General features: G+C 47.3%; 1 protein-coding gene across 2 annotated transcripts in view; it reads right to left on the reverse strand.

Moving 5' to 3' along the window:
- LOC141166801 (serine/threonine-protein kinase N1-like) overlaps positions 1-22,005 on the reverse strand; it is a 121,555-nt gene that overhangs the window by 62,867 nt on the left and 36,683 nt on the right. The window lies entirely within an intron of this gene.

Raw genomic sequence — 22,005 nt, forward strand, 5'->3', positions numbered from 1 at the left:
CGGAGATGATTATAAACAATTTATATATATAACAGGTATTCTGAACAAGGGGACAACAACAAGGGTATTGAACGGTAATTTGAAATATTAGCAAAATACGAAGTCTCTCAAAGTAATGTGGTGCACCCAGCCAGGGAGTCACCACGTCAGTTCTTTATCTCTGTATATGGCCCTAGCGGGGGTCACCGGTTATTCCCGCTAGGCCGAAAGTCTTTTCCGGACAAAATCAATTAAAGCAAGTTTAGCTTCTTCCACCCCAACTGTTCCCCTCCCAACCTGAGTACCTAAACCCAACTGGCCCCGGTACCGTGAGTGAACAGTAGAAGTGACGGCCCTGTTCACGTATGCGGCTCTTCTGCTTTCACTGGCATGACTTTCCTGGCTCAGCAGTCTCCCAACTCCTCTCTTCCTGGCCGTTGGAGGCAGTCTCTCAACCGGCAGGCGACATCGGGTTCCGCAAACTCACTCGGCACCGCAAGCAGGTTCCGACTCTCCTCCGTAGGCACAGCATTCGGGTCACATCTGTGAGGGATCCGGAGCTCATCCACCGGCGCCCGGCTGTGGCACCTCGCAGGCCTCCGGCTTAGGCCTGCCACGTGGGGCTTCTCAACACGCAGGGAGCACGTCTGCTCCTCTCTGTTGATTGGCGCCAAAAACCCCTCAGGCTTGACGCGCTGGCCTCTTGTACCTTGGAACTCCTTCCTGGAAGTCACCTGACTGGGTCCAGCGTCTAAATCTGCTTCCCCTTCAACTTCTCTTGTACATCTCGGTTCCGCATGACTGTGCCTGACCAGCAGATGGCAATCTTTCTCTATCTTTGAAGCATCCTGTAATAATCCTCTTAGGCTTTGTGCCCACGATGCAGAAATGAAGCAGAAAATTTCTGCAGCATTTCTGCATCTCCCTGGCAGAAAAAACGCATGCAGATTGTGCATGCGTTTTTCCTGCAGAATACATGCGGAATACATGCGGATTCACATGCGTATCCACATGCGTTAACGCATGTGTTTCCGCATGCGGACTGACAAGCACTTTCCAGGCGATAGCATCACTTGGAAAGTGCTTGACAACTAGGTCACACTGTATAAATCCATGCAAATGGCATGGATTTATACAGTGTGACCTTAAAAATAAAAAAAATAAAGCTATACTTACCCCCGATCCCCCGCCGCGTGTGCTGTCGCGCTCGTCCTGGCTTCTTCCTGGTTGCCGGCACATCGCGAGACAGCCTGCGGTCACATGACCGCGATGTCATCTCAGGTCCTGGAAGGAGAAGCGCTGCAGGGGCTGCCGGACAGGTGAATATAAACTTTATTTTTTATTTTATTCTTTTTTTTACAGGTACAATGGTACCCAGGTCTGGATGAGAGTCTTCTCTCCTCCAGAACTGGGTACCATCCGCACATAGAGACGCATAAAATCCACTTGTACAAATGTACAGACGCGGATATTATGCGTCTCAATGCAAGTCAATGACGGCGCTTCCGCAAAATTAATGAACATGCTGCGGATTTATTTGCGCTGCAGAAACGCTGCGGAAAAATCCGCAGTATGTGCATTGACATTGCGGAATGCCATTGGGGACAATGGGGTGCGGATTACCATGCGTTTTTGATGCGTTTCCGCTGCGGAAATTCTGCAGCATAAACGCATGAAAAACGCATCGTGTGCACGCAGCCTTAGAGGCTCTTTTGTCTCTATCACACATACATGACTAGTCTAACACATTTCATTGCACACAATTACTGATGAGTTGTCAAAAGTAGTCGGCAAGATCAGACAGATACCAATATGGACACTCAAAGCAGTACTATAGTTTCCAGTCAACAAATATGTATCGTTCTTATTGGGTTCAGTGATGTCCAATGTGCTTGATGGTGAAAAAATGCTGTTAACAGATTGGGTTGAATATCTACAAAGTGTGGTCCGGGTGTGTCAGGCCCCAGAGGCCTGTAACTGAAGATCTGGTCTTGATCTTTTCTGGAAGGGGAAACTTGACAAACAGATAGCGTGGAGCCAGCAAAGTAACGGTCAGCTTAAGGAACCTTTATACAGGGATTAGATATCTTATATGGGGACTCTGGTTATACACTAATGGAGTTCATGGGGTCCAAATACTGTTCTCTCTGTGCTGTGTCCATCCCTGGGCTATGTTTCATGTTAAGGACTGACTTCTCAGTGACATAACTCAAGCTCGGACTGCCCACAGGAGAACAGGAGAATCCTTAGGTGGGCCACCACCCTCTTATATGAGCAGTACCTGGCACAGTACACTTAATTCACCATATACAGACAAAGGCAGCATCTTATTTCTTTAGCAATCGACCCAGTTTATTGCTATAGAAATTTGTGAATGAGGATAAAGTCATATTTGCATATAGCTGAAAAGTGGGGGCCTTGAATTGATGTCACTGGTGGGTCCTTGGCACCCCAGTCCGACACTGGCATAAGTATACGATGTGCAGATGTAGAAGTCTCAACCAAGCTCATAGAAAGACCGAAAGTCTTATATTCTACATAAAACAACTACAAAATGCAAAAACATTGTTTTCCTGGCATGGTGTGTATTTCATGAATATATTTAATAGTGTTGAGCATTCCGATACTGAAATATCGGGTATCGGCCGATATTCGCAGTATCAGAATTCCGATACTTAATTCCGATACTTTTACAATATCGAATACCGGAATCGGAAGTTCCCATAATGCCTGCGCTCTGCAGTGTCTCTGAAGTATGACAAGCTGGATGGCAGCGCTCAGCTGAGATCCAGCCTGTCATCAGAATGCCATCCCAGCGTGGGAGAATTCTCCTGATCGTTTAAAAGCCGGCGGGCGGTAAAAAGCTGCCGACTTTTAAACAATCACACAGCCCCATACTGCTTCCCCGCAGCCTCCCACCCCAATCCTCCGCTCCCCTCGCCACCTCCCATCCCGATCGTAAGTTAGGACCGGGCGGGGAGCGCAGCACCAAGGAGCGGGGAGCGAAGGACCCGGGCGGGGAAGCCGGCAGTGAAAAGACTTCACCGCCGGCTTTCCCGTTCTGTGCTGCGCTTTCCCGCCGGTTATTTCAAATGAACAGCTGAGGTATCAGGTGATGCTGATCAGCTGTTCATTTGAAGTAGCCGCGGTGCCCTCAGAGGGTTCACGTGAGTTCATGCTTGACTGCATTGCATGAACTCACATGAACTTTCCCACGGCCGCACAGGTCAGCCTCACCTCCCAGACGATCAGCCCGTCATGATTGGTGTGTGTGGGTGTCTGTGCGTGTGTCTGCGAGTGTGTGCGGGGTGTCTGTGCGTGTGTCTGCGAGTGTGCGGGGTGTCTGTGCGATGTGTGCGGGTGTGCGCGGTGTCTGTGCGATGTCTGCGAGTGTGTGCGGTGTCTGTGCGATGTCTGCGAGTGTGTGCGGTGTCTGTGCGATGTCTGCGAGTGTGTGCGGTGTCTGTGCTATGTCTGCGGGTGTGTGCGGTGTCTGTGCGATGTCTGGGGGTGTGTGCGTGCAGGCAGACATAGGCCGATGTGACACTACTACTCCCATCGGCCTATGTCTGTCCCCCGTCCACTCGTGCCAGCAGGATCAGCTCGATGGGAGCAGTAGTTCCCTTCAGCCTGATCCTGCTATTTAAATTGCCCTACTGTGTCCCCAATAAATTTTAAATACATGTCATTGGTGGCCAGTGGTTGCCTACAATAAATTAGTTCATACATTACCTGTCCCCGCCGATCGCCACCTAAAATAAAGTAAAAAATAAAAAACTACACCTATACTCACCTAGACACCTAATTCCCCGAAGCCATCGATCTCCTGTAATAAAATATAAAATAATAAACCACAACCTTATCCTTACCCTTCCGTAGTAGTCCACGAGTGTCCCACGATGATCTCCAGTTCAGAGCAGCCACATAGAATGTGACCGCTCTGAACCGCTGCCGCCGCTAGAATGATGGGGCCGTAAAGCAGCCCCGTCATTGCATAAGCGGGTTCGCCGGAGTTCAGGCAGCGCTGCTCCGGTTAGCTCCTTTACGGCCCTGCTGTATCGTGAGAAATTCCCACGGTACAGCAGTGCCGTAAAGGAGGTCTCCGGAGCTGCGCTGCCTGAATGCACTCCGGTGACCTCAGTCAGTGGCTCCCGCTGCCGGGAGCGGACGTGTTCCCGGCAGCGTGAGCTTACAGCAGCCATGCACAGCTGTCACCATCTCCAGATGTGACAGCTGTGCATGGGAGATCAGCGCAGGAACGTGGACAGGTAACTATTTTTTTTTAGTAAACTAAGAATTAAATAAAATTGTGTGTTTTATTTCAAATAAATTATTTTTTTCTGGGTGTAGTGTGTTTTTTCTTTTTAACACTTTGTAGGTTAGTAATGGGGGTGTCTTATAGACGCCCATCATTACTAACCTGGGCTTCATGGCAGCTGGCGCTGACATGAACCCCAACCCTATTACCCCCTGCCACCACACCAGGGCAGCGTGGAAGAGCGAGGCTAAGTGCCAGAATTGGCGCATCCTATGGATGCGCCATTTCTGGGGCGGCTTACGGCTGGTGTTTCTAGCCTGGGAGGGGGCCAATATTCATGGCACCCTTCCTGGGCTATTAATATCAGCCCCCAGCTGTCTGCCTAGCCTTTGCTAGCTATTAAATAGGGGGTACCCCACGTCATTTTTTTTGGGGGGGTCCCCCATTTTAATAGCTAGTAAAGGCTAGGTATTCAGCTGGGGGCTGATATTAGTAGCCTGGGAAGCTCCGTGGGTATTACCCACTTCCCAGGCTTCAAACATCTGCCCCAGCCGTCTGCTTAACCTCCGCTAGAGCCTAAAATTATGGGGGATCCCACGCCAATTTTTTTTTAAATAAATCCTTTATTTTAACACTAAATGACATTTGAGGAGTTAATAAAGATGCAGTCCCTAAATTATTATTTATTTTTTAATTAATTTTTCCCAAAAATGTTGACGTGGGCTTTGACATATTTTTGTATGCCAGCCAGGTACAGCATCCAGCTTCTATGAACGCGCCATTTTCCGGGGTGGCTGCGGACTGCAATTTGCAGCGGGGGGGGGGGGGGGGCAGAAAGCTTGGGCCTCCCTGCGCTGCAGATTCCAGCCCCCAGCTGCCTAGTTGTACCTGGCTGGACACAAAAATAGGGAGCAGCCCCACGTATTTTTTTTAAAAATTATTTCATGAAATTCATGAAATAATAAAGAAAAAAAGGGCTTCCCTATATTGTTGTGTCCGGCCAGGTACAAATAGGCAGCTGGTGGTTGGGGGCAGCCCGTTCCTGCCTGCTGTACCTGGCTGGACCCAAATATAGTGCGAAGCCCCACGTCAATTTTTTTTTAATTATTTCAGGAAATTCATGAAATAATTAAAAAAAATTGATGTGGGGCTTCGCCCTATATTTATGTCCAGCCAAGTACAGCAGGCAGGAACGGGCTGCGCCCAACCACCAGCTGCCTATTTGTACCTAGCCGGACACAACAATATAGGGAAGCCCTTTTTTTCTTTATTATTTCATGAATTTCATGAAATAATTTTAAAAAAATTGACGTGGGGCTTCGCCCTATATTTGTGTCCAGTCAGGTACAACTAGGCAGGAACGGGCTGCCCCCAACCACCAGCTGCCTATTTGTACCTGGCCGGACACAACAATATAGGGAAGCCCTTTTTTTCTTTATTATTTCATGAATTTCATGAAATAATTTTAAAAAAATTGACGTGGGGCTTCTCCCTATTTTTGTGTCCAGCCAGGTACAACTAGGCAGCTGGGGGCTGAAATCCGCATCGCAGGGAGGCCCAAGCTTTCTGGGCCCCACCCCCTGCAAATTGCAGTCCGCAGCCACCCCGGAAAATGGCGCGTTCATAGAAGCGCCATCTTCTGGCGCTGTACCCAACTCATCCAGGGCCCTGGTGCGGTGGCTCACTGGGTAATAAAGGGGTTAAGGCCAGCTTGGCATTATCAGCTGGCCCTAAGCCCGAAATTCATGGGGTCACGCCAATATTAGACATGACCACCATGAATTTCTAGTAAAGTATTTTAAAAAAACACAACACCCAGAAAAAAGTCCTTTAATTTAAATAAACTAACAATTCTTTATTGTTCTAAATTAAACTATACTTACCATCACGCCCATTCCAGCTGAAGCCAACGATCTCCTGCAATAAAAGTAAAATAATAAAGCAACCTCATCCTTACCTTTCCATGGTTCCCACGACAGCTTCAGCTCTGCTACATCGAGATGACAGGCTGGACCGCAGCAGAACGCTGCCATCCAGCCTGTCATCCCGCAGACACTGAGAAGCGCAGGCTTGCTTGCGCTCCTCAGTGTCTCTCTGTGACGGCATAAAGATGAGCCGAGGTCATGTCCAATGAACTCGGCTCACCTCATGCACGTCACTGACAGCGTGGGAAAATTCTCCTGCACTCAGTGCTTCAGCGTGAGAATTTTCCCACGCTGTCAGTGACGTGAATGAGGTGAGGTCATGTCCAATGAACTCAGCTCACCTCATTCACGTCACTGACAGCGTGGGAAAATTCTCACGCTGAAGCGCTGAGTGCAGGAGAATTCTCCCACGCTGTCAGTGACGTGCATGAGGTGAGCTGAGTTCATTGGACATGAACTCGGCTCATCTGGATGCCGTCACAGAGAGACACTGAGGAGCGCAAGCATGCCTGCGCTTCTCAGTGTCTGCGGGATGACAGGCTGGATGGCAGCGTTCTGCTGCGGTCCAGCCTGTCATCTCGATGTAGCAGAGCTGAAGCTGTCCTGGGAACCATGGAAAGGTAAGGATGAGGTTGCTTTATTATTTTTCTTTTATTGCAGGAGATCGTTGGCTTCAGCTGGAATGGGCGTGATGGTAAGTAGAGTTTAATTTAGAACAATAAAGAATTGTGTGTTTATTTCAATTAAAGGACTTTATTCTGGGTGTTTGTGTTTTTTTTTTTAACTTTGACTATGGGGTTAGTAATGGGGGTGTCTTATAGACGCCTCTCCATTACTAACCTGGGCTTGATGTCAGCTGGCATTATAAGCTGACATCGACCCCAACCCTATTACCCCACTGCCACCGCTACAGGGCAGTGGGAAGAGCGAGGCTAAGTGCCAGAATTGGCGCATCCTATGGATGCGCCATTTCTAGGGCGGCTGACGGCTGGTGTTTCTAGCCTGGGAGGGGGCCAATATTCATGGCACCCTTCCTGGGCTATTAATATCAGCCCCCAGCTGTCTGCCTAGCCTTTGCTAGCCATTAAATTAGGGGGGACCCCACGTCATTTTTTTGAGGGGGTCCCCCATTTTAATAGCTAGTAAAGGCTAGGTATTCAGCTGGGGGCTCATATTAGTAGCCTGGGAAGCTCCGTGGGTATTACCCCCTTCCCAGGCTTCAAACATCTGCCCCAGCCGTCTGCTTAACCTCCGCTAGAGACTAAAATTACGGGGAACCCCACGCCAATTTTTTTTTAAACAAATCCTTTATTTTAACACTAAATGACAAGTACAGTAATCAACACTGTCACTGTACTTCATATATATGTGACTGACATGTTTCTATCTATCTAATCTATGTATGATTCTCTATTCCTTCTATTCTAAATTGTCGAGTACAGATGCTGAATTGCCGGCCGGCTTTTTTAAAGAGACAGTGCATGAAAACACTATTATATTTTTAAATAAATCCTTTACACTAAATGACAAGTACAGTAAGCAACATTGTCACTGTACTTCATATATATGTGACTGACATGTTTCTATCTATCTAATCTATGTGTGAAGCTCTATTCTTTCTGTTGTAAATTGTCGGGTACCGGTGTATGCCGCTGATGAATTGCCGGCTTTTCGCGTAATACAGTCTACATTATTCTTAGTTGTTTTACTTCATGTAGAATTAACCTACAAGGAAAGAAAGGGTTTATTTTCATTCCGATATTTGTGTCCCATTGACTTGCATTGGTTTCCGGTATCGGAATCGGCGATATCCGATACTTTTTGGGTATCGGTCCGATCCAATCCGATACGATATTTCCTGATATCGGAAGGTATCGCTCAACACTAATATTTAACAATTTGTGATTCGATCTGCGCAAATCGCACATCAATATTTTCCACAAAGCAGAAGACTGCAACAGCCAGAAAAAAATGGCCTCAGATGCTTTCCCATAATTCATTGCAGTTATCACTTTACATTAAGGCTTCTGCACATGGTTATATTTTCGGTCTCAGTACGATCCGACAAAACATCAGATCGCACTCAGATCAATGTTAGTCAATGTAGCCGTGCACATGTCAGATCTTTTCCACAGACCGAGCCGGTCGGAGTAAAAAAAATAAAAAATAGCTGTATGCTCGAGTTTGATCCGATATTCGGATCACACTCGGCCATGCTAGTCAATGAGTCCATGGAAACCTTTGGACTGCACTCAGATGACATCTGAGTGTAGTCTGATATCCTTGAACTGACAGAATGGAGAAGATGGAGAATCGGATCACACTATGATCACACTAATCAAACTCTGATCAGAGTGTGATTTGCATAATCGACCCTAGTCTCTCGGATGAGAGAATATAAGGTCATCTGCACCTGCCCTTATAGAGCAGTCAATCAGGAGGAGCTTGTATAAAAGCAGAGGCAAGAAATGTAGCTGCTAGTGATGAGCGAACGTGCTCGCCACTACTCGGTACTCGCCTGAGCCTCATGGTGCTCAACAAGCTCGGCGAGTATTTCCCGGTTGCTCAGGCGGGAGCTCGGGTCCCTGCCCTGCATGTTTGGTGCTCTTTAGAGAGCTAATGAACATTTAGGGATTGCTTGCCACGTACTGTAATGCCGCAGCCATGTTGGTTGTGGCATTACAGTGACTGGCTGCCCGCATAGGGTCCTCGGGTCTATTTAAGACCTGGTGATGCTATCCTTGTCACAGTCTACCCCGGAAACAAGCAGAGTAGGGAGAGATGCTGCTGAGTCAGGGAGAGATTTGCTTGTTTATAGTTAGTATATTCCACAGCATACAGTATATATATATATATACATATATATATATATATATATATATATATATATATACAGTTATATGAAAAAGTTTGGGCACCCCTATTAATCTTAAGCTTAATGTTTTATAAAAACTGGTGTTTTTGCAACAGCTATTTCAGTTTGATATATGTAATAACTGTTGGACACAGTAATGTTTCTGCCTTGAAATGAGGTTTATTGTACTAACAGAAAATGTGCAATCTGCATTCAAACAAAATTTGACAGGTGCATAAGTATGGGCACCTCACCAGAAAAGTGACATTAATATTTAGTAGATCCTCCTTTTGCAAAAATAACAGCCTCTAGTCGCTTCCTGTAGCTTTTAATGATTTCCTGGATCCTGGATGAAGGTATTTTTGACCATTCCTCTTTACAAAACAATTCCAGTTCAGTTAAGTTTGATGGTCGCCGAGCATGGACAGCCCTCTTCAAATGATCCCACAGATGTTCAATGATATTCAGGTCTGGGGACTGGGATGGCCATTCCAGAACATTGTAATTGTTCCTCTGCATGAATTCCTGAGTAGATTTGGAGCGGTGTTTTGGATCATTGTCTTGCTGAAAGATCCATCCCCTGCGTAACTTCAACTTTATCACTGATTCTTGAACATTATTGTCAAGAATCTGCTGATACTGAGTGGAATCCATGCTTCCCTCAACTTTAACAAGATTCCCGATGCCGGCATTGGCCACACAGCCCCAAAGCATGATGGAACCTCCACCAAATTTTACTGTGGGTAGCAAGTGTTTTTCTTGGAATGCTGTGTTTTTTTGCCGCCATGCATAACGCCTTTTTGTATGACCAAACAACTCAATCTTGGTTTCATCAGTCCACAGGACCTTCTTCCAAAGAGAAATTGGCTTCTCCAAATGTGCTTTTGCATACCTCAGCCGACTCTGTTTGTGGCGTGCTTGCAGCAACGGCTTCTTTCGCATCACTCTCCCATACAGCTTCTCCTTGTGCAAAGTGCGTTGTATAGTTGACCGATGCACAGTGACACCATCTGCAGCAAGTTGATGCTGCAGCTCTCTGGAGGTGGTCTGAGGATTGTCCTTGACTGATCTCACCATTCTTCTTCTCTGCCTTTCTGATGTTTTTCTTGGCCTGCCACTTCTGGCCTTAACAATAACTGTCCCTGTGTTCTTCCATTTCCTTACTATGTTCCTCACAGTGGAAACTGACAGGTTAAATCTCTGAGACAGCTTTTTGTATCCTTCCCCTGAACAACTATGTTGAATAATCTTTGTTTTCAGATCATTTGACAGTTGTTTTGAGAAGCCCATGATGCCACTCTTCAGAGGAGATTCAAACAGGAGAACAACTTGCAAGTGGCCACTTTAAGTAGCTTTTCTCATGATTGCATACACCTGGCTATGAAGTTCAAAGCTCAATGAGGTTACAAAACCAAAAAAAGTGCTTTAGTAAGTCAGTAAAAAGTAGGTAGGAGTATTTAAAACAAGAAAATGATAAGGGTGCCCATACTTATGCACCTGTCAAATTTTGTTTGAATGCAGATTGCACATTTTCTGTTAGTACAATAAACCTCATTTCAAGGCAGAAACATTACTGTGTCCAACAGTTATTACATATATCAAACTGCTGTTGCAAAAACACCAATTTTTATAAAACATTAAGCTTAAGATTAATAGGGGTGTCCAAACTTTTTCATATGACTGTATATATAGTACAGACCAAAAGTTTGGACACAGCTTCTCATTTAAAGATTTTTCTGTATTTTCATGACTTTGAAAATTGTACATTCACACTGAAGGCATCAAAACTATGAATTAACACATGTGGAATTATATACTTAACAAAAAAGTGTGAAACAACTGAAAATATGTCTTATATTCTAGGTTCTTCAAAGTAGCCACCTTTTGCTTTGATGACTGCTTTGCACACTCTTTGCATTCTCTTGATGAGCTTCAAGAGGTAGTGCCCGGAGACAACTGATCACACACTTGGACACTCAGAAGAGCTATTCACTTTTCCATTTATAGATTCGGGCCTTTCGCCCGGCCAGCTTCAAGGATGTCAAGAGGAGAACGCGTGTAGCGATGCCCAAATATTTGAGCAGCCACGGTCACATGAAGGCAACGGTGGGAAAGTGCGATTACTGTCGCAAGAGGTGGATGATGATGAGACACAATTGCCAGAAAGTCAGGAGGAGGACCAGGGTGTGGAAGTGGAAGACGAGGTGGTGGATGATATAGTAACTGACCCAACCTGGCAGGGGAACATGCAGAGCGAGGACAGCAGCACACAGGGGGAGGGAGGCGTAGCACCACAACAGGCAGGAAGAAGCAGTGTGGTGGCCGCAGACAGAAGGCAGGAAAGCGTTCCACGTAAGGCTATGTGCCCACGATGCAGAAATGCTCAGGATTTTTTCCTGAGCGTTTCTGCATCTCCCTGGCAGAAAAAAACGCATGCGGATTGTACATGCGGATTGTACATGCGTTTTTCCTGCCAGGGACATGCGGAAGTGAAGCGTTCTTCACATGCATTTCCGCATGCGGGTTGTCAAGCGCTTTCCAAGCGATTTTAGCATCACTTGGAAAATGCCTGTCAACTTGGTTACACTATATAAATCCATGCAAATGGCATGGATTTATATACTGTGACCCGAGAGAATGTCAAAAAATAAAAAAATAAATATATACTTACCCTCCGATGGCCCGCGCTGACGTGCTTCACCGTCCCGGCTGCCGGCAGCGGTACACTGAAGGACCTGCCAATGTCAGCGTCGCGTGACCCGTCACATGACTCTGATGTCAGCGGAGGTCCTTCATTCCATCGCGAACTGCTGCCAAGCAAGGAGGAGCGCAGCGCGGGCCACCAGAAGGTAAGTATATATATATTTTTTATTTTATTCTTTTTTTCACAGTTTTCAATGGTACCCAGGTCCGGAGGAGAGTCTCCTCTCCTCTAGACCTGAGTACCATCCGCACATTACAACGCATGGAATGCGCATCTACATATACAGTGATGCGTAATCCATGCGGTCTAATGCAAGTCAATGGCGGCGAAAACACAGCACTTCCGCAAAATAATTGGTAGTGCTGCGTTTTTTTCCGAAATGATAATCCGCAGCGGAAATTTCCGCAGCATGTGCACAGCACATGCGGATTATCATTGGAGAACATGGCAGGCCTTCTACCATGCGTTTTTTAAGCGTTTCTGCAGCGTTTTTGCCGCTGCGGAAAGGCTTAAAAAAACGCATCGTAGGCACACAGTTTTACACCAACATGATGGAAGTTGCCAGTACAACTGTTAGGTCTTCCTGAGTCTGGCCATTTGCACCACCTGCTAGGCCAGGATCAGCAGAGGTAGCAAAACTAGCAGCCTGACCAACAACAGCATGATCAGGCACATGGCAGCAAAGCACCCCACTAAGTGGGCTGAACCCCAGGGTCTAGAAACAGTGTCTGCGGGTGACACCACTGCTTCTTCCGCTTTTGTGAGTTTACGCCAAATCCATGTCCATGATGCATGCGAAGATGCCTCCCGCCTTGCACCTGTCGTTGCACACTCTCAACTAGCACCATCAGCAAGCATGTCCACGTCCTTGTCCCAATGCAGCGTTCAGTTGTCCCTACCCCAGTCCTTGGAAAGCAAGCGCAAATATGCAGCCAACGCCCCACAGGCCACAATACTAAATTCACACATTTCGCGTATGCTTGCTCTTGAAATGTTGCCTTTTAGGCTCGTGGAGATGGAAGCTTTCTGCAACCTGATGGCGGCGGCCGTCCCTTGGTACTCAGTCCCCAGCCGCCACTATTTCTCCCGGTGTGCTGTCCCCGCATTACACCATACCTGGCCCATGTGCTTAACCTCGTGGTTCAGCGGTTTCTCAAAACCTACCCAGATCTGCTTGTCAAAGTACGCCACATTTAAACTTTGTGTTTGTGTTCGGGGTTCCAGCTTGTTCGCACCAAAAAATCGGCTGCGCAGATAACAGCTGCGTGACAGCATGGCAAATCAGGGATGTTCATGGGCGGAGCCAATTTTTTTGCGCAAACAAGCCGGAATCCCGAACACGAATTTGAAATGCCGAACAAATTCGCTCAACACTATTCTCAACACCACCGAATGATAGCAGCGTAACAAACTCAAATACAGTGTCTTTTTTTTGGGAGGTCTAACTCTATTCCCATGTACCTCTGTCTTCACGCTTCCTGATTTTGTCTATTTGCTCTTGTCCTCCTCCATCTCCTCATCCTCCACCACCATATCACCACCATATCACCATATCTACGTCTCTTGCAAGGGGCATTGCAGTGCCTCTAATTTTTTGTCAGCCATGGCATTAACTGCATAGGCAAACAGTATGGGAGACCCACTTCCTAATAATGGGAACATTTTTTCTAGGAGGCCCTCCGACCTCTACATCTCTTGCAAGGGGCATTGGAGTGCCTACAAATTTTTGGCAGCCATTGCAGTCACTGCATACGCAAGAACAGTATGGGAGACCCGCTCCTTTCTAATGGGAACATGTCGTTACTGAGGCCCACCTGTCTGTGTCATTAAATTGCTATTGGGGTTTTTCCTAAATTTTGGCAGCCGTTGTACTCACTGCATACCCTATAACTGTATAGCAGACCCGCTCCTTTCTAATGGGAACATGTCATTACTGAGGCCCACCTTTATGTGTCTTCAAATTGTTATTGAGGTTTTTCTAAATGTTGGCAGCCATTGTACTCACTGCATACCCTATAACTGTATAGCAGACACGCTCCTTTCTAATAGGAACATGCCGTACTCATTACTGAGGACCACCTCTATGTTTCTTTAAATTGTTATTGGGGTTTTTCCTAAATTTTGTCAGCCGTTGTACTCACTGCATACATAGGCGGATTATAATGAGGCCGATCTGGGCTACCGCCCGGGGCCCCCAACCTCCAGGGGGCCCGGGGCTCCGGGGTGTCTATGGCCAGATTGTCCTCATTATATGTGTGGCGCCGCGGCACATACCGGCAGACAGTGGCGGGGGGGGGCCCCCGGACCGCTCCCCAGCAGCGGCGCACGGCTGCTTCTTCTTCTTCGGCCGGGCCAACACTGCGGCAGTTAACTTCCCTGTGCTGGCCCGGCCGCGTCACTGCTAGGAGACACGGCCCTGTGCGCGGCCGTGTCTCCTAGCTGTGACGTCACGCAGTGCGCACTCGGCCTGCAGTGCTGCACCGGAAAAGAGCAAGGAGGACTGGAGCCGAGCCGGGGGAAGGTGAGTGTGTCTGTGTGTGTGTGTGTGAGTAGGCAGATATCATTGTGTGATGTCTGTTTATATGTATTTTTGTGTTTCAAATGTGTTTATGTGTGTATGTATATGTCTGTATATGTTTGTGTGCGTGCATGACTGTGTGCGGCCTCCTGCTGAGTATAGATGGCGCCGTGCGGCCTCCTGCTGTCTCTGGGGGGGGCGCCGTGCGGCCTCACGCTGTATATAGATGGCGCCGTGCAGCCTCCCGCTGTGTATAGATGGCGCCGTGCGGCCCCCTGCTGTGTATAGATGGCGCCGTGCGGCCTCACGCTGTGTATAGATGGCACCGTGTGGCCCCCTGCTGTGTATAGATGGCGCCGTGCGGCCTCCCGCTGTGTATAGATGGCATCGTGCGGCCTCCCGCTGTGTATAGATGGCATCGTGCGGCCTCCCGCTGTGTATAGGTGGCGCCGTGCGGCCTCCTGCTGTGTACAGATGGCGCCGGGCGGCCTCCCGCTGTGTATAGATGGCGCCGTGCGGCCTCCTGCTGTGTATAGATGGGATCGTGCGGCCTCCTGCTGTGTATAGATGGCGCCGTGCGGCCTCCCGCTGTGTATCGATGGCTACGTGCGGCCTCCCGCTGTGTATAGATGGCTACGTGCGGCCTCCCGCTGTGTATAGATGGTTACGTGCGGCCTCCCGCTGTGTATAGATAGCTACGTGCGGCCTCCTGCTGTGTATAGATGGCTACGTGCGGCCTCCTGATGTGTATAGATGGCTATGTGCGGCCTCCTGCTACGTGTGCACAATATTGAGTCATACAATTAATGTAAGGCTATGTGCCCACGATGCAGAAATGCTCTGGATTTTTTTTGAGCGTTTCTGCATCTCCCTGGCAGAAAAAACGCATGTGGATTGTACATGTGGATTGTACATGCGGATTGTACATGCGTTTTACTGCCAGGGACTTGCTGATGTGAAGTGTTCTTCACATGCATTTCCGCATGCAGGTTGACAAGCGCTTTCCAAGCGACTTTAGCATCACTTGGAAAGTGCTTGACAACTTGGTCACACTATATAAATCCATGCAACCGACATGGATTTATATAGTGTGACCGTAAAAGAATGGTAAAAAATAAATATATAATTACCTTCTGATGGCCTGCCGACGTCAGCGGTCGCGTGACCCGTCACATGACTAAATGACGTCATGGCAGGTCCTTTTCAGACCATCGCGAGCAGCCGGCAAGCCAGGACGCATCGGATAAAGACAACGGGGGCCATCAGAAGGTAAGTATAATATTTATTTTTTATTTCATTCTTTTTTTACAGGTTCTATGGTACCCGGGTCCGGAGGAGAGTCTCCTCTTCTCCAAACCCGGCTACCATCCGCACATTGAAACTCATGGATTCTGCATGTACAGATGCAGTGATGCGGATTCCATGTGTTCCAATGCAAGTCAATGGCGGCGAAAGCGCTGCGCTTCCGCAAAATAATTGGTAGTGCTGCGGATTTTTCCGCAATGATAATCCGCAGCGGAAATTTCCACAGCATGTGCACAGCACATGCGGATTATCATTGGGGAACATGGCAGACCTTCTACCAAGCGTTTTTAAGCATTTCTGCAGTGGAATTGCCGCTGCGGAAACGCTTAAAAACGCATAGTGGGCACACAGCCTGAAAAAAAATATTATAATTAATATTGTGCCAAATTAATTTCACGTGAACTATCACATGATCTATCACAGGGGATCATGTGACATGTCACGTGATACATCAGGTGTGTGTGGGGGGAGGGGGGGCGGGGCGCGCCTTCTAAACTGCCCGGGGCCCTTGCTACTCTTAATCCACCCCTGACTGCATACCCTATAACTGTATAGCAGACCCACTCCTTTCTAATGGAAACATGCCGTATTTGTTATTGAGGCTCACCTCTATATGTCTTTAAATTGTTATTTGGGTTTTTCCTAAATTTTGGCAGCCATTTTACTCATTGCATACCCTATAACTGTATAGCAGACCCGCTCTTTTCTAATGGGAACATGTTGTACTCATTACTAAGGCCCACCTTTATGTGTCTTTAAATTGTTATTGAGGTTATTCTAAATTTTGGCAGCCGTTGTACTCACTGCATACCCTATAACTGTATAGCAGACCCAATCCTTTCTAATAGGAACATGCCGTACTCATTACTGAGGCCCACCTCTATGTTTCTTTAAATTGCTATTGGGGTTTTTCCGAAATTTTGGCAGCCGTTGTACTCACTGCATACCCTATAACTGTATAGCATACCCGCTCCTTTCTAATGGGAACATGTAGTACTCGTCACTGAGGCCCACCTCTATGTGTCTTTAAATTGTTATTGGGGTTATTCCCAAATTTTGGCAGCCCTTGCAGTCACTACATGGGCATTACCACTATAGGAGACCCGCTCCTTTATAATGGGAAAAAAATGTTACTGAGGCTCTCCTATGTCTTTTTACAGGGGTATTGCGGCGCATCCAAATTTTTGGCAGCCCTTGCAGTCACTGCATATGCAATAACAGTATAGGAGACCCACTTGTTAATAATGGGAACAACAAAGCATAGCCGGCTGATGGCTCTCTAACAATGGTGAGAGCTGACTGCTGGCCCTTTAAGAATAGTAAGGGCCGCCTGATGGCCCTATAAAAATAGGCTTTGTGACTTTCAGAGTCCCTCCTTCATAAATGAAACAGGATGTGTCTGATCATGTCTCACACACCACATGGCCAGATAAGGTTGTAAAATGTTAAAATGACATTTACCGGTGAATGTATTTTTCACCGTTGAAAGCAATGCAAAAGTGCAAAAATGCTTCAAAAATGCTATGTGTGAACATAGCCCAAAGTGTGGAGGAGCATTTTTGTTTTTGTATATTTATTTTGCCTTACATACAAGTTATTACCCTGGAAAGGATGTTCCTTAACATTTTTCCCAGGAAAATCCATTTTGGTTTAGTTCTTGTATGTTTTATTGTGAGTCCGTAAAAGTGGGAAAAATGTTCGAGTTTCCCATAGACTTACATTGGGCTCGTTACTCAGTCTGAACACTCGAGCATTCCAATTTGCTCGACTCCAGCAATGAGTACCCGAGCATTTTAGTGCTTGCTCATCACTTGTAGCTGCTATTTTATAGTGAATTTGGATACTGTGAGGATGTCAATAGTCACGGAATCAGAAATAAAATAAGGAGTGTGGCTCAATGGGATCAAATATTGCTAAAAGGAACCATAAAAAAACGCTCTCCTTGACAAGTTGAGTGACAGCAGGCACAACTCTGTTTAGCAGAAATAGTTTGAACACTCAATGAACCTGGCTACACCTCCACCAGCTAGACCCAGCACCTTCAGGCTCCAAGGTAAACTACAGTGGTGCTTAAAAGTCTGTAAAAATATTTGACTTTGTAATTTTTTAAATGAGGAAAATGATCCAATATCTCATGTCCATGAGTGGGAAAAGTATGTGAACTTTTAGGATTAGCAGATAATTTGAAGGCAAAATTAAAACAATTTGGTGTTTTCAAACAATTTGATGATAATCAGGTGTGAGTAGACAACCTGTTTATTTAAAGAGCCAGTATCAAAATCTGATCTTCCCAATACATGTTTGTAGAAGTGTACCATGAACCATGGAGATTTCCGAGGACCCGAGAAGATGTTCATCAGACTGGAAAAGGTTACAAAACCATCTCGAAGAGTTTGCACTCCACAAATACACGGTCATATAGACTGTACAAATGGAGAAAATTAAAGATCATTATTACTATCCCCAGGAGTGGTCAACCAACAAAGATAATATCAAGACCAAGGCGTATAATAGTCTACCAGGTCACACTTAGGGTAAGTGCCCACGTAGCGTTTTTCAAGCGTATATGCTGCGGAATTTCCGCAGCGTAAACGCTTGTTAAACGCTAGGTAATCCGCCCCCCATGGTCCCCAAGGGGATTCCGCAAGTTCTATGCCCATGCTGCGGATTTTTCCGCAGCGTTTATGCTGCGCTGAAAAAAAACGGAGCATGTCTATTAATTTTGCGGAAGCGCGACGTAATCGCCGCCATTGACTTGCATTGAGACGCACATAATCCGTGTCAGTACATTTGTACTCACGGATTATATGCGCTTCAATGTGCGGATGGTACCCAAGTCTGGAGGAGAGGAGACTCTCCTCCAGACCTGGGTACCATATAAAGCTGTAAAAAAAGAATTTAAAATAAAAAAAAAAGTTTATACTCACCTACCGATGTCTTCCCGGTGTTTTGTCTGTTCCGTCCGGTGTCTTGCAATGTTCGCATTGATGTGAAGGACCTCCCATGACATCACTGAGTCATGTGACCCATCACATGGCTCAATGACGTCACCGCAGGCCCTTCACACTACCGCAAGCAGTGCAAGACACCGGACGGAGCAGACAAAACACCGGGAAGACATCGGAAGGTGAGTATAAACTTTTTATTTTTTTATTTTTCACCATTCTTATTCTTTTTATTAACTAACTTGGTCACACTACTATAAATCCATGCCGGTTGCATGGATTTATATAGTGTGAACAAGTTGTCAAGCACTTTCCAAGCGATGCTAAAATTGCTTGGAAAAGCGCTTGATAACCCGCATGCAGAAATGCATGTGAAGAACGCTTCACAAACGCTTCTACCTGGTGGGAAAACCGCATGTAAAATCCGCATGCGTTTTTCCTGCCAGGGAGAAGCGTAAAAAATATGCTTCATTTCCGCAACGTGGGCACTTAGCCTTAAGGTAACCTCTAAGTAACTGAAGCCCTCTCTCATATTAGCTAATAATACTGTTTTTCCCCATCAGGAGCACACTTAGCAACAATGCTGTACATTGCAAGATTGTGTGGCACCCTGCTGCGCACAGGTACCACAGGACCCAGGGTGCATGGACGGACTTCTCCACAAGAGGCCCTCATTTCATACAAACACCTCCACCCTTCAACCTCACACCACCAGAGGGAGCCCGTTAGGGATATATATATGGAGGGTGGAGCCAGGCAGTTCAGATTAGTCTCTCAGTCAGAGAGAGAGCGTGCTGACGCTGAGAGCAGCGAAGACGCAGCGCGTCTGCTGCTGAGTTCTGAGGGCCCCGAGTGTGGCCGAAGGCAAGAGGAGAAAGGAGAGAGGAGTTAAGGGGGCAGAGGAGCATCATAGGCTCACCCCGCTATACAAACTGGACACCGGGTCCGTGCCTACAGGGTCCTTTATACCCAGTAGGGATCACCGGCATTCCAGGAGGACTACAAGTCCCTGGCAGACCTGAAGCTAGACCCATTACAGGACCAGGAACCACGAAGGCCCCAGCGTTACCAGGGATAGTGGTTGCCAGCAGAAGGTCCTACTACCGAGCGACAGGTGAAGGAACAGCACGACACATAAGCTAGGCCCAGTTGCAGGCTGGCCAGGAGCATACAGAGAGGCAGACATGGACCAGGAGGCCTTATACCCGCTCACTGGGGAGAAGTCCTGAAGTGCACCCATCCTACCAAGTACCCTGGACCGTACCTGACATCCGCACCAGTAAAGGTATTGAAGCGAATCCCCTGTCTCTGTCAATTACTCCTGCTGCGCCATCCCACCTGCACTACAACGCCCAGCATCACCATTTGCACCTACACTGCCCCGGGGGCCCGCTCCACCTGTGGGGAGCAGAAACACCTCAGCTGCCATCCCATCACCCCCGAAGGTCTGCAGCAGCGCTGGTAAACCTTACCAGGTACCACAGGTGGGGTCACGAACTATTTACTTTATTTTTATTTTCTATCCAAGTTACAATCCCCTTTTTTTGGTTGACTGCCCTGGGCCACGGACCGGGCCAGCCACTGTGACATACCCCCCCCCCAGCATCCATAGGCCCGGCTGCCGAGTACCCCATTGCCCCGGGGGCGCGTCAATTGCAAGGAAAAAGACACTGCCTTCCAAAAAGAATATTGGTGCCCATCTGCAGTTTGCTAAAGATCACCTGGACCAGCCAGAAAGCTATTGGACAATGTTTTTTGGTCTAACAGCCAGGAGACATGCAGCCGCGGCAACGAGAACATATTTTACGAGCATGCCGAAGATACTCTCTCAGCGTGCTCGGTTAACCCCTTATCCAAGCACGTTAGCGCATCACTATTAAAGAATAATAAACTTAAAATTTTGGGATGGCCGAGCCACAGTCTTGACCTTAATCCTATAGAAATATTGTGGGAAGATCTGAAGAGAGCAGTTCATGGGAGAAAACCCACCAACATAACAGAATTGAAGCTGTTCTATAGGGAGGAACGGAGGAAAAGTTCTCCAAGGCGATGTGCAGGACTAATCAACAATTTCTGGAAACATGTAGATGCAGTTATTACTGGGGTCTATGTACATGATGTACTATATACACTGCTCAAAAAAATAAAGGGAACACTTAAACAACAGAATATAACTCCAAGTAAATCAAACTTCTGTGAAATCAAACTGTCCACTTAGGAAGCAACACTGATTGACAATCAATTTCACATGCTGTTGTGCAAATGGAACAGACAATAGATGGAAATTATTGGCAATTATCAAGACACCCTCAATAAAGGAGTGGTTCTGCCGGTGGAGACCACAGACCACATCTTAGTATCAATGCTTTCTGGCTGATGTTTTGGTCACTTTTGAATGTTGGTTGTGCTTTCACACTCGTGGTAGAATGAGACGGACTTTACAACCCACAGAAGTTGCTCAGGTAGTGCAGCTTATCCAGGATGGCACATCAATGCGAGCTGTGGCAAGAGGGTTTACTGTGTCTGTCAGCGTAGTGTCCAGAGGCTGGAGGCGCTACCAGGAGACAGGCCAGTACACCAGGAGACGTGGAGGGCGCCGTAGGAGGGCAACAACCCAGCAGCAGGACCGCTACCTCCGCCTTTGTGTAAGGACGAACAGGAGGAAAACTGCCAGAGCCCAGCAAAATGACCTCCAGCAGGCCACAAATGTGCATGTATCTGCACAAACAGTTAGAAACCGACTCCATGAGGGTGGTATGAGGGCCCGATGTCCACAGATGGGGGTTGTGCTCACAGCCCCACTCCGTGCAGGACGCTTGCCATTTTCCACAGAACACCAGGATTGGCAAAGTCGCCACTGGCGCCCTGTGCTCTTCACAGATGAAAGCAGGTTCACACTGAGCACATGTGACAGACATGACAGAGTCGGGAGACGCCGTGGAGAGCGATCTGCGCCTGCAACATCCTTCAGCATAACCGGTTTGGCAGTGGGTCAGTAATGGTGTGGGGTGGCATTTCTTTGAAGGGCCGCACAGCCCTCAATGTGCTCGCCAGAGGTAGCCTGACTGCCATTAGGTACCGAGGTGAGATCCTCAGACCCCTTGTGAGACCATATGCTGGTGCGGTTGGCCCTGGGTTCCTCCTAACGCAGGACAATGCCAGACCTCATGTGGCTGGAGTGTGTCAGCAGTTCCTGCAAGATGAAGGCATTGAAGCTATGGACTGGCCCGCCCGTTCCCCAGACCTGAATCCGATTGAGCACATCTGGGACATCATGTCTCACGCCATCCAACGTCACGTTGCACCACAGACTGTCCAGGAGTTGGCGGATGCTTTAGTCCAGGTCTGGGAGGAGATCCCACAGGAGACCATCCGCAACCTCATCAGGAGCATGCCCAGGTGTTGTAGGGAGGTCATACAGGCACATGGAGGCCACACACAATACTGAGCCTCATTTTGACTTGTTTTAAGGACATTACATTAAAGTTGGATCAGCCTGTAGTGTGTTTTTCCACTT

Source organism: Phyllobates terribilis, unplaced genomic scaffold (genome assembly GCF_046119375.1).
Source record: "Phyllobates terribilis strain yellow unplaced genomic scaffold, ASM4611937v1 Scaffold_11__3_contigs__length_659146591, whole genome shotgun sequence".
Taxonomy (NCBI): Eukaryota; Metazoa; Chordata; class Amphibia; order Anura; family Dendrobatidae; genus Phyllobates; species Phyllobates terribilis.